General features: G+C 39.4%; 1 pseudogene; it reads right to left on the minus strand.

Moving 5' to 3' along the window:
* Nucleotides 1–6,322: 6,322 nt before the first annotated feature.
* LOC113914699 lies at nucleotides 6,323–7,271 on the minus strand (annotated as a pseudogene).
* Between the last annotated feature and the right edge of the window lie 6,909 nt (nucleotides 7,272–14,180).

Below are 14,180 nucleotides of genomic sequence, written 5' to 3' on the forward strand. Positions count from 1 at the left end.
AAGCGCCTGCCTTCAGCTCAGGTCGTGATCCCGGGGTCCTGGGATCGAGCCCCGCATCGCGTTCCCCCAGCTCAGCGGGAAGCCTGCTTCTCCCTCTCCCACTCCCCCTGCTTGTGTTCCCTCTCTCACTGTCTCTCTCTGTGTCAAATAAATAAATAAAATCTTAAAAGACAAGTTAACTTTTGGGCAACTTTTCACATGATAATCATAGACAACTGTCATCTGGCGACCACAGGGTTGTATCCTCATTCCTACCTATACCCAACCCATAAGAACCTATGGATAGGTATTCTGGCAAATTCAATCTAGGGGAAATGTTCATGCCAGCTCAAGGGTCCCAGAAGACGTAGACTGCATTAAAATTACCCTTGCCTGGATAATTGGGAATGTGGTGAATTTTAGGCTGAGCTTTGTCACTCAAATGCTAAGTTACCTCAGGCAAATTTTAAAGATTTTTATATTTGAATTTCCTCATCTATATTATGAGTGGTTGGACTAGATGATGTTCATGGTCCCCTCGCTCCTCAAAACTCTACAATTTCTACTTCTCTCTCAAGGAACAGAGAACTTGTGGAAGAACTGTGTCCCGCCTGTCACTTGCAGCTTTCTCGTTTCCCCTGTCAGTCATATCCTACTTCGCTCTGCTGAACCTGCCCTGTTCCTGCTCATTTCTGTGATGATAATTAACTTGGATATCATATTTATAATGAGATATCATGCTTGTGCTTATGTTTATAATTTCAGGCCCCAAGCAAGTGGGTGGCTTGACTTAGCTATTGGGTATTTGAACACCTTTGCCATGAGCCAGCATGTTATTTTGGCATTCACCCAACTAAATCACTGGAGCACTTTCAGCCTATCACAGACAGGTTACAAGTCTAGTCATACCTTTGAGCAAAAGTATATATTAACACGGTATACAATTGCTATGTAGTTAGAGTAGTGGAAGAAGATTTTTCCTATTACTTTCTTCTTAGATGTTAAAGGGATAATGACTGATGAAATTTCACTCAATCCATAAGGAAAACTATTGACTATGGAGTTGCAGATTACCTTCAATGGGTTCCAAATGCTCTAACCCCCGAATCGGTAAGGTTCATCCCAATCGAGAAGTTCAGAAGCGTTTGTCTGTATAATGACGCTGACACTCACACTCATGGTAGAATTTGGAGTTGGAATAAATGATTCTTGATGGATTCATCAAAAACTGTATTTATGGAAGGGGTTTCACACCATGCAAACAAGCAACTCTTCACGTCAGGATGTGACAGAAATGCTCCTTCACATCCACAGGTGCTCAGCATCTTCTCTGCCCCCCCTTCTTTTCACCCTCCACCCACATTCTCAGCAAATAGTACTCCTTTGGGAAAGCCATCAATAAAATGCACATACGCCATCCCAAAGCACATCTGGCTCTCTCTCACTAGAACATTAGAAATGGCTACTTTTATGAAGTACTCACAGAGGTCACAACGTGAAACATATCATGTCTCCACTGGTTGGGTTAAACAAAGTCAGACAGAGAACTTGGTCTTTGCTATGGTTTCCCCATATGGTCCTTGGTGCCAGGAAGATTGTCCTCAGGTGGAAGTAGTATATAAACACAGGTCTGGGTCAGAAAGTTCAAGAACCTGCAGGAGAGGAGAAATAAGGTGAGGTGTTATGAAGTGGGAGAGAGGCAGAGAGATTGATGGTCCAGTTCTGTCTCTATTACTTTTGCTAAATGTATAATAAAAATAATTTTAAAATTTATTTCTCGGCAGTATGTCAAGCACTGTACTAAGTACATAAAATATGTTATCTCATTAAATCTTACCCCAACTCTATGAAGTAGGTACTATTATTATGCACATTTATAGACAGGGTAACCAAGGCACTATTAATATAGTTTGAATCCAGATTGTCTCATATCAAGGCTTTTGATTTAACTCTTGCATTAGTACTCTCTCCTTCCTTCCTTCATTCCTTCCTTCCTTCCTCTCTTTCTTTCCAACTACTAGCACAAGAGACTCCTTCAGAATGGAGAATTCACGAAACAATTTTCTTATGGTTGTAAGAGTGTTAGTGCTTTCTTTTCTGGATGTTTGTCTTTCTAATGAGAATTCCTGAGAAGAGTCTTGTCCTTGCAGTCTGGTTTGCAAGGAGTGACAGCTCAAACTACGAGGCGTCCATGAGGAATAAAGACTTTCACTGTCATCTAGAGCGAGAGTATCTAGCACTATTACAGTGAAAGCCTTCAATGGATGCCAGTTCTTATCCCCTCTGCTTCCTTCTGGCTATCAGGCCACAGGGTAGAAAAGATTGGATCATTATTTTTTTCTTTTCTTTTTTTAAGATTTATTTATTTATTTTAGAGAGAGAGCGTGAGTGTGGGGAGGGGCAGAGAGAGAGAGAATCCTCAAGCAGACTCCCCACTGATTGTGAAGTCCAATGCGGGGCTCGATCCCAAGACCCTGAGATCATGACCTGAGCCAAAATCAAAGAGTTGGCCACTTGACTGAGCCACCCAGGCACCCTGGGTCATTATTTTTTTTCTATTCCATATGCATCAGTAGAGGTTTTCTTATAAAGGTTAGATATCCTGGTATTTATTGTTTCCATATGTTAGATTCAAACTGATCATTTTTAAAAATTTTATTATGTTATGTTAATCACCATACATTACATCATTAATTTTTGATGTAGTGTTCCGTGATTCATTGTTTGCATATAACACCCAGTGCTCCATTCAAACTGATCATTTTTAATTTCTTGAATTTTGTGATCATCTGGAAGTCCTCAAAAGCTTGCAGGGTGACAGGTGAACTCTATTCTAACATATAAGCATGGGGTTGGTTAGTGAGGAGGAACATGGTTTGTACTTTCATGGGATGAGGGAAGAAAGAACATTATGGGGTGATCTGAGAGATGCCCTCTATTTGGGCACATAAAATGAGCAAATCTTGAGTCTTATAATTAGCCATCAGGGACCCAGCTTGGTGCTGACTCATTTACTCAATCTCAGTTCATTCACTCATTCATTTATTCACTCATGTAATCATCCAGTCACACATCCCCTCACTCATTGGTTTAATTTTTCACTGAATAAGCATTTGATGGTTCCTATTAAAAATCAAGCCTGGTAGAGATGAGAGGGCAGTTATATGAGCTAACAGCAGTCCTCAGGCAGGTACAATTCCCATCGGACACCAGGTCCAGGGATCATCTTTTGACTTGTAGAAAACTGTCTCTGGGCCTGATTGAACCTGAGTGGCTAAGGATATCATTTCATTCTTCTGTGGCTCAACTAAAAAGATTTCCCCTCACTGTTGATCTGAAGTTCAGCATCTTGTTAAAATCAAAGTCACAGTTACTAGTTTGGGGGAGCGCTTGAGTTCATTTGGCTGTTCCTAATGATTCTATCTTAGTTCATTCAGGCTGCTGTAACAAAATATCATAGATTGGGTGGCTTACAAACAACATGAATTTATTTCTTTTCACAGTTCTGGAGGCTGGGAAGTCCAAAGTCAACGCACTGGCAGATTTCATGTCTAATGAGAGCCTGTTTCCTGGTTCACAGTTGGCTGTCTCTTTTGCTACTTCATCCCATGGTGGAAGGGGCAAGGGACTTCTCTGGGATCTCTTTTTTAATCCCCTTCACCAGACACTTAAACTGCCTCCTCTGAAAGACCCATCTCCTACTACCATCACATGGAATGTTAGGATTTAATGTATGAAAGTTGGGGACACACATTCAGTCTATAGCTGGTCCCATTCCCGGAAATAATCTGACAGAAACTTTTAGTTGCATACATTTATTAAACATTTTTATTAAAAAGTTACAGAAGCATCTTTGAGAGGAGGTGAATTGCTACATTATTCCATTGCTGTCCACCACAGGGTGTTTGATGTGGTTAAATCATTGTCTAAACCTACCCCCTGAATGTGCTACACAGCCCTTGTGACTCATACCCCACACCAGCCCACCAGGACTTCGAAGGTTAGAGCATGGAGGCTTTCTGGGCACACATTCACCTTTTACTGTCTTTCTTATTTCTCTCCAGTGAGGCAATGAGACATTTGGGATTTGAGGAAGGTGAGCACATCTGATGTTCAGGTTCACGGGCATCCACCTTTCTAAAAGTAGATATTCACTGGAGCATACGGGATTCCCGGCTAAGCTGCTTTATCTAAGTGAGTACGTAGCATAAATGTCTAGAAAACAGGGATGACAGATCTTCCCAGAGAGCAAGGGCTTCATTGTAAGAGTAGCAACGCATGGACAGAACACATGGGTTCTGGTCCCCTTTACATACCTCTGATGACTTCAAAGACCAGTGTTGTTTAATGTGCTCCTGCTTAGAGCTGTGAGGAGCTTGGAGATTTGGGTTCTTCAGAATGTCAACACTGAAAGAGATTTAAACACTTTCAAAGAGGTGTTAGATCAATATTATTGTGACTTTTCATGTCTCCTTGTGTCCTAATGCTTTAGTTACAAAGATAATCTTGTTATACTGAGAAGATTAGTGGACCTTGATGAAAGAGAAAAAATTTTTTTAAATTTTTATTTAATTTTTATTTTTTTAGAGAGAGACAGTATGGGGGAGGGGCAGAGGGAAAAGGAGAGAGAGAGAGAGAATCTTAAGCAGACTCCCCTCTGAGCATGGAGCCTGACATGGGGCTCGATCATGACCCAACTGGAAATCATGAGTTAGATGCTCAAACAACTGAGCCAAAAGAGAAAAATTCTTAACCTTAATATCCTTTATGACTGCTGCATTGTATTATGGTGTTAAACAATTGTTAGCTGAACTAAACTGGAAAGGGTGTGCTCTGGAGTCCCACAGACTTGGGTTCAAAATTCTCTCTTTGCCACCCTTTGCCTGTGTCTGAGCCTCCATTTCCTCCTCTCTATATGGCTGATCTCCTCAGAAGTAGTGTGGGATCTGAATGAGTTCATATATGCAGATAAAGAGCAGACACTAGGTACGAAATATAAATTTTCTCTTTTCTTTGGTCTCCATCCCCTTTTTATACCAGGCTCTGAGGAAGTGACTGCATCTGGCAATCTCCCGTTGTCCAGGTCTTATCCCTAGATCCATTCAATCCTACACTCTGGAGGTGGATTCAAGCAGCAGTATTTTAAAATCTCCTCTAGATTATTGTCATGTGCAGCCAAGGTTGAGAACCCTTGTTCTAGATTAGTGTTTCTAGGTTGAGTCCCGTGGTTTCCAAACTTTTCAAAGCCACTAGGAGGGCTTGCTGAGGCACAAATAGCTGGGCTATACTCCTAGAGTTTCTGAATCGGTAGGTCTGGGGTGGGGGGTTTCTATAATTGGCCCTTCTAAAAAATTCCAGGTGAAGCTGATGCTGCTGGTCTTGCAACAATGCTTTTGAAATGCTGCTCCAGGGAAACAGTTCTCAAAGTGTGATCTGCGCACCAAACTCATCTGAAATATAGGCGAAGCTTGCTAAGAATGCAGGCAGTCCTCTCTATCCATACTCTCTTATATGAACTTTATGAGAACTCAGGTAAGGAATAAGTATGGATATATTTTCACCCTCTGAACTATGTTCTTCTCTCTGAAATTCAGGGAAGCTCAGGATCTAGGTATATGCGGATAGTGGGGGATAATTCTACAGATTTCTTTTTTTTTTAATTTTTAAAGATTTTATTTATTTATTTGACAGAAAGCGAGAGAGCACAAGCAGGGGGAGCAATAGAGGGAGAGGGAGAAGCAGGCTCCCCACTGAGCAGGAAGGGAGCCTGATGTGGGCCTCGATCCCAGGACTCTGGGATCAGGACCCGAGCTGAAGGTAGATGCTTAACCATCTGAGCCACCCAGCCACCCCAATTCTACAGATTTCTAAGCTCTACCAGAAATATACTAAATTAGATTATCTGTATAGCTCCTAGAGTTCTGCATTTCAACATCTCTCAAGGTAATTCTTAAGAGCATGAATGTCTGAGAACTATGCTTCTATACCGTGTACAAAAATCATAGAGTTATTTTGAATTCTAGTAATTAAAAATGTAATTCTGGTATCATACACTTAGGAGATTCATTTGCGAACTCTTTAAACCAATGTAGTCTAAGATCTTATATTATCCAGGAATATAATTCTCATTTTAAGATAGAAGCAACATCCTCTTTCTGGAAAAAGATATCCAAAATTTTTCCTACCCAGTCACATTCCCAAAGCATGACTAGAACCAATCTCATTTGGGAGGGAGGGAGCTTCTTAGAAAAATGAAAGACAAGAAAGAATTAAAATTCACAAAAATATTCTTAGATACTAGAAGTCCAATAGAAATATCACATGGTTTGCATGCTATTTTTAATCAGTAGGCTAAGCCCAGTGAAGACTTTGCTTTTCCAACCACCTTCTGAAATGCACTCTTGACCTCTTTGTTCCTTGGGCTGTAGACCACAGGGTTCAGCATGGGGATGACCATGGTGTAGAACACGGATGCCATTTTGTCTGTGTCCATGGAATGACTAGAACTTGGCTGTAAGTGCATGACGATAATCGTCCCATAGAAGATGGAAACAGTGGTCAGGTGGGATGCACAGGTAGAGAAAGCCTTCTTGTCCCTCAGCTGAGCGCATTCTCAAGATAGCAATAAAAATGAACAGATAAGAGTTCAAGATAACCAAGAGGGTGAAAAAGACTTTGAATGCTGCCAATGTGAAGAGCACAATCTCATTCATGTGGATATCAGAGCAAGAGAGCCAGCAGTGGGGGAATGTCACAGAAAAAGTGATTAATTATGTTGGAACGACAGAAGGAGAGGTGGAAGGTGAGGGCAACATGGATGGAAGACTGCAAGAGTCCACAGATGTAGGAGCCAGTGGCCAGTGAGGTACACATAGCACTTGGCACAGTGGTGGCGTAATGCAGGGTTTGCACACTGCTGCATGGCGGTCAAAGGCCATTGAGGCCAAGAGGAAACTTCCAGTAGTGGCAAAGGCTGAAAAGAAGAACATCTGGGCAGCACAGGCATTGTTGGATATGATCTTATCTCCTGTGAGAAACCCCACCATTACCTTGGGAGTGACAGCTGAAGCATAAATGCAGTCCACGAGGGAGAGGTTGCTGAGGAAGAAGTACATGGGAATGTGGAGACGAGAGTCCAGCAGAATCAACACGATCATTCCAATGTTCCCAACAAGAATGATGAAGTAAATGATAGTGAAGACTGCAAATAAAGGGACCTGCATCTCTAGGGCATCTGTTAAGCCCACAAGAATGAATTCAGTCACCTCTGAAATGTTCTCCATCAAAGTCATTTGGGAATCATCATGAGAGGCACCTATGACAAACTGAGCAAACACGAGATAATGCAATTTGATCACTAGCATGGGAACTGACTGTGAACAAGGTCTTTTGCCCATATGTGCAGTTTTCTGTCAAGGGCAGGAGCCTGTGTACAGCAAGTTGGACTGAACACTGGGTAAGTGTGGGTTGAGCAAGCTCTTCTTCTAAAAGTGATGTGGAAGGACACGGGGATGTCCTTGCTGACTGTGCTGCCATAAGGGGACTGTATTATGACTCTGGAGGCACATGTCAGCTTGCCTGCTGTATGGTGTATTCTATTACACTAAACCAGCAGGACTTTTTCCCACTACTTGCCATACCTCCAAAGCACTCTTATTGCAAATACATGAAGGGTTGGGGTGACAGTCAAAAAGGGAGACAATGCCTCCTTATTCTTTTTATTTAGAGAATGCTAAAGGAATAGCAGGGCAAATATAGCTCCCTTTCTGAATCTCAGGGGTTGTAGAACTTTTAACATCTGTTTGGGTATCTCAAGTGTAAACTCATTTTCTTTGGGAACGTCAAAGTTTGGACTTTCAATATTATTGGCTGAATATCCTGCAGTAACCAAGAGGTAGACCATGGAAAGTAACGACTCAGATTGCTTGACTAAAATGTTAGCATCTTTTATGCTTTTCAAGGAACTTTCATATTTCTTGTCACATCAGAGCAGGAGAGCAGACTGTGAGGGAGATGGACAATGTTTTTCATCTTGTGAATTAAGAAGATAACAGCCAGCAGCATGTCTATACCCAACTGATTATCAACAGAACAAGGATCAGAATTGAGCATGTATTTGTGGTACAGTCATACCCACACCCCTACATCTCAAATTCCTGCATCAAAAGAAGCTGTTTTGTGTCCTATCTGTGTCTATACAAACAGTATAGATAAGAAATTTGGTCAATACGTTGGCCATTCTTGGTACATCAGTTACAGAAAGAAACATTTTTTTCAAAAATAAATGCAATTGGATTCACATGTCTGTGCATTTGGGCCAAATCTGAAAACTCTAGCAAGCACAGACATTTAAGAATTGAGGAACAAGTCTCAGAAGGAAGTAACTTCATTGCCAGTAGGGTGTTCTGGCCCATTCCGGGCACTTTCATGATCATTTTGTAGTACTTTATACATGCTTTTATAAAAGCAATTATCACTTTGGGGGGATAATTTCTAGAGCTGGCTGACTCTACCCCTTTATTTTTTTCCTTTTTTTATTATGTTATGTTAATCACCATACATTACATCATTAGTTCTTGATGTAGTGTTCCATGATTCATTGCTTGCATCTAACACCCAGTGCTCCACGCAGAATGTGCCCTCTTTAATACCCATCACCAGGCTATCCCATCCACCCACCCCCTCCCCTCTAGAACCCTCAGTTTTTTTCTCAGAGTCCATAGTCTCTCATGGTTGGTCTCCCTCTACCCCTTTAAAAAGTCAGGAATTGTGTTATTCATTTTGGTAAGGGTCTCTGAGTTGGATTTCTTGGTCAGATGGTAAGTACATATTTAAATGAATGGAAACTAGCAAGTGGTTTCCTAATGCAGCACTACTATGTGTTCTCACTGGCAATGCATTAAAATTGCTTCACTTCTTTGACAGTACTTGATATTATTACAGTTTTAAAATTTTATTTTGTGTTTTTTAAAAGCTATTTCTTGCTCTTTCTCAAGGAAGATTCAAGAAATTTCCTTGGAAAAATCTTTTTTAAAATATATATATTTTTATTTTAAACCCTTTTGCTTTTCCAAGGCAGCTCTGGACTGGGGATTTTTTTCCCAACAAGGAGATAGACTCACTCTTTCCTCTACACAGTCACCTATGATTCCATATTTCCAAGCAGATGCCCATATCCTTCTCATTGTAGACAAGTATCATGGCTACATATTTGTTCAGTGCACTCAGGTTGCATGTCCTCAAATTCAGGAAAGTGATTTAACGTGGTCAGACTTCAGCTTCCCATGTTTAAAGAGGAAGATAATAATATCACATAACCGTCATTGATTTTCAAGGAGAGTATAAGAAGACACATATACAAAGCTGAGGACAATGTCTAGCACATATCAATTGTTCTGTAAGGTTCCATATTAATATTTTAGCATGGATAACATAATTGATATAATATGGGTCACCAACACAGTGTTGTCCAAACATTTCACATGCTCTCCTCATGTGCCTGCCCCACTGAAGCTGGGCTGAGACATGAACAAATGGCAAGGAGCAGGCTGTCCCAATGAAATGACATGTGTCATTTCTGGGTGAGTTGAAGCATATGTGCAGCCATCCACTGTTTCTTCTGCCACATTGACTAGGACAATAATGTATCCGCAGATGCAGCCAGACAGTGACACCTTCATCAGCCTGTGCTTTTGAGTCACCACATAGAGAGACCCTACGCTTCCCCAGACAACTGTGTTATGGATGTATATGATCATCTGTGAGAAATAAATCTGTACCACACTGAAAAATAACCCCCAAATATTAGATCTTATTGCCTAGAATTGTAATTTTACCCCATCTAGCAAAGACTTTGCTATTGTGGTTAATTAAAGGGCATAGACATTGGAGATCATCATGGGTCATTCATCAGTGGACCCTAAAGGCATAATCCTGTCTTTATAGACAGAGGCAGGGAAAATGGAAGATTCTAAGGGTGTGTTACTCCACAGAAACACTAAAACAAAACAAAACAAAACAAAAAAACCCAAAAACCAAATCCCCAAATCCATAAACACACAACAAACAAACAAACAAAAATACCCAAGAATAAACTGTCAGAATAAACTTGTTCTCAGAACTCTGAAAATAGTGAAGGGACAGCAGCCAAATGTTGAATTACAAAAATCATGTAATCACGGTGTTTAAGGAAATTATGTCAAACCAGTAAATGACCACAAGCTGAAGGGACAGAGCGGTCAGACACCACACACTCAAAAAACTACATTTAATAAAAATAGTTTAGAAAGTCATTAAACAAACAAATACACAACAAGCAAAACAAAGAAACAAAAAACCTGAGGGTGCAGAATCTGATTTCCAGAATTACCACACTATATATTCACAATCTCCAGTTTTCAACAAAAAATAAGATACATGCAGAGACTCATATATGGAATTTAAGAAACAAAACAGAGGGCCATAGGAGAAGGGAGGGAAAAATAAAATAAGGCAAAATCAGAGAGGGAGACAAGTCATAAGAGACTCTTAATTATAGGAAACAAAATGAGGGTTGCTGGAGGGGAAGTGGGTGGGTGGATGGGGAAACTGGGTGATGGGATTAAGGAAGGCACGTGACATAATGAGCACTGGGTGTTACATGAAACCAATGATTAACTGAACTCTACATCCGAAACTAATGATACACTATATGTTAACTGAATTTAAATAAAATAAGATTTAAAAAGATGTTAGTTGAAAAAAAAAGATACATGCAGAGAAATAAGAAAGTACGTCCCATTCACAGGAAAAAAGGAGAAATTACTGGACACTCCCTGAAGAAGCATAGACATTGCACTGACTGGACACAGATTTTTAAATCAACTGTCTTCATTATGCTCAAAGAACTGAAGGAAACAATGGACAAAAACTACAAGACCCAGGAGAATTATGTGTCAGCATTAAAGAACACCAACAGCAAGACAGAAATGGTAATAAAGGAACTGAATATAAATTCTGGAGTAATGCTAAGTTTTCCTTTCCATGAACATGGGATGTCTTTCAACTTATTTAAGTTTTCCTTAATTTCTTTCCTCATTACTTTATAGTTGCCTGACCTGCACGGCCTCTTCATGGATGCCTGCACCTAGGACACTGGAGCCACCATTGCCACAGGAATGCCCACACATTGGACCCCACAGCTGTGTTCGTGCCTTCCTCATACACCAGATCCAAGGCTCTTCTGTGAGCACCCATACCTAAAACACTGACACCATCTGCACCCAAAGGCCTATCAAGTAATTAGTGAGTAAACAAAGTGTGGTTTAGGCATGCAGAGGAGTATTTATAAGCAACAAAAATGAATGAAGTACTGGTGCACTGCTACAATATGAATAAACTTCAAAACCATTATGACAAGTGGAAGTCTGTCACAAATGATCCCATATTACACAAGACATGATGGAAATGTATAGACTAGGCAACTCTATAGAGACAGAAGGTGATTAATTGTTGCCTAGAGCCAGAGGAAGGAGGTTGCAGGGGAATGAACATTGGCTGCTAGTTGGGTGTGTAGAGTCTTTCTGAGGTGACGGAAATCTTCAAGAATTAACTAGGGTGATGATTGCACAAATTTGTAAGTATACTAAACACCAGTGCATTGTATACTTTGGTGAGTTTTATGGTAGATAAATTACATCTCAATAAAGGAATGAAGTTTTATAACAAGGAACATACTACTGATTCAGGCAAGGAAATGCATGCATCTTAACTGCATTATGCTAAGTGAAAGAAGCCAGACTCGAGAGGTTGCATTTTGTGTCATTCCATTTTATGACAATCTGAAAAGCAAAACTATACGGGGGGGGGTCGGCAGATCAGAGGTTATGAGGATCTGAGGTTATGAGAATGGGAGAGGCTAACCACAAAAGAAGCAGGAGACAATTTCAGGTGGATGGGGCTGTTTTGTATATCGATCTGGGTGGTGTACTGTATACATTTATCCAAACTTTCAAGAATGGGCATACAGAAATGTATGAACTTTGTATTATAGAACTAATGTCTTTCAAAAATAAGAAAAGAAGAAATGACAACATAAGGCAAATATATGTGTGCTCACTTAACAACTCAAGCAAAGTCCCTAGAAGCAGTTAAACTGTTTCTTTTATAAGTAAGTTGGATGAGGAACTCTGGATGCCCTCAAGGGGTCCTGTTCCCCTGAGAACTCCATTTCTCTAAAAGTTCCTACTCAATCTCATTAATTAGCCTCTGAAATCCCAATATGGCTCCATATGATGTCGTTGTAGAGAGATCAGGTTTTGTGCAGAGCCCCTTTGGTCATTAATTTGCAATTAGGTAGAATCTAACTTAATATGTGTAGTACTGGAAAGTAGAAAACCAAAAACGCCAATGGAAAGATTCAGGGAGAAGCTATAAGGAGGAGATGTATATCATGTTCATGGATTGGAAGATTTTAACATGCCAATATCTTCATGTTGATTTACAGATTCAACTTAATCTCAATCAATATCTGAGGAAGAATTTTGGAAATACTGACAAGCTGATTGAACAATTTATGTGAAGAGGTAAAGCTACTAGAATACTTAAACTCGTTCTTAAATAGAAGTTCATGACTTACTCTAAAGCTCTATTAAAGTGACAGATGGTAGCTACACTCGTGGTGAGCATAGCATAATGCGTAGAGAAGATGCATCTCTATGATGTATACTTAAAATAAATATAAATTGTGTGTCAACTATATCCAAATAAAACAATTTTTTAAAATCTCTAAGAATAAAAATTGCCTACAGAACTAATTACAAGACCCTCAAGAAACTCAAACCCATTTCCTAATAGTCACAGTTCATTTTTAAGTCAAAATTTATGGCCTCTAATGCTTGTCTTATTTGTTGACTTGGATCTAACTGACATGTGGCTATTCCCAAACACCTTGTCTATACTTTAATGACCAAGATCTGATCCAGCTGAGTAAATCTGAACATGTGCCACAGGCTATGAAGGCAATTGTCAAGTATCCTTAAAAATCTTTCAAGGATATTATTTCAAAGGAACTATGCACATACTTATATTCTGGTGTATTTGCTTTTAAATTAATGTTATTATTTTATATTAGCAGTGCATAGGTAGATATTGGAACAAAATAAATGAAGTTGAAGCTAAAAAAAAGTGTACATTGGTGAAAGACCAGACACTTAAATCAATTGAACAGATTAGAGATCCCACAAACAGAACTACACAATATGGTGAACTGATTTTTTACAAAGATGCCACAGTAATTAAATGGAAAAGTGATATTCTTTTTTTACCTATTTTATTTAAATTCAATTAGTTAACATATAGTGTATCATTGGTTTCAGATGTAGACTTTAGTAATTCATCAGTTGCATATAACACCCAGGGCTCATTACATCAAGTGCTCTCCTTAATGTCCATCACCCAGTTACCCCATCCCCCCACCCATCTCCCCTCCAGTAACCCTCATTTTGTTTCCTATAGTTAAGAGTATCTTATGGTTTGTCTCCCTCTCTGATTTTGCCTTATTTTATTTTTCCCTCCCTGCCTCTATGTTCATCTGTTTTGTTTCTTAAATTCCACATATGAGTGAAATCACATGGTATTTGTCTTTCTCTGGCTGACTTATTTTGCTTAGCGTAATATCCTCTAGTTCTATCCATGTTGTTGCAAATGGCAAGATTTCATTCCTTTTTATGGCTGAATAATATTCATATATATATATATATAAGAATATTCATATATATGTATATATATATACACACATTATATGTATATATATATATATATATATATATATATATATATATATGTACCACATCTTCTTTATCCATTCATCTGTCCACTGACATCTGACTCTTTCCATAGTTTGGCTATTGTGGACATTGCTGCTATAAACATTGGGGTGCAGATGCCCCTTCAGATCACAATGTTAGTGCTGCAAGAATTGATGTCCATATATAAAGATAAATGAACCTCAAAATATACCTCACATCTGTATTTGCTAATAGCCATCTGAATAGGTGTGAGGTGGATAACTCATTGTGATTTTGATGTGCATTTTCCTAAAGAGGAGTGATGTTGAGCACCTTTTCATGTGCCTGTTGACTATTTGTATGTCTTCTTTGGGAAAATGCATACTCAGGTGTTTTGTTGTTTTTTAAATACAGTTATTTCTTTTCTTGCTGTTG

Source organism: Zalophus californianus, chromosome 11, assembly GCF_009762305.2.
Source record: "Zalophus californianus isolate mZalCal1 chromosome 11, mZalCal1.pri.v2, whole genome shotgun sequence".
Taxonomy (NCBI): Eukaryota; Metazoa; Chordata; class Mammalia; order Carnivora; family Otariidae; genus Zalophus; species Zalophus californianus.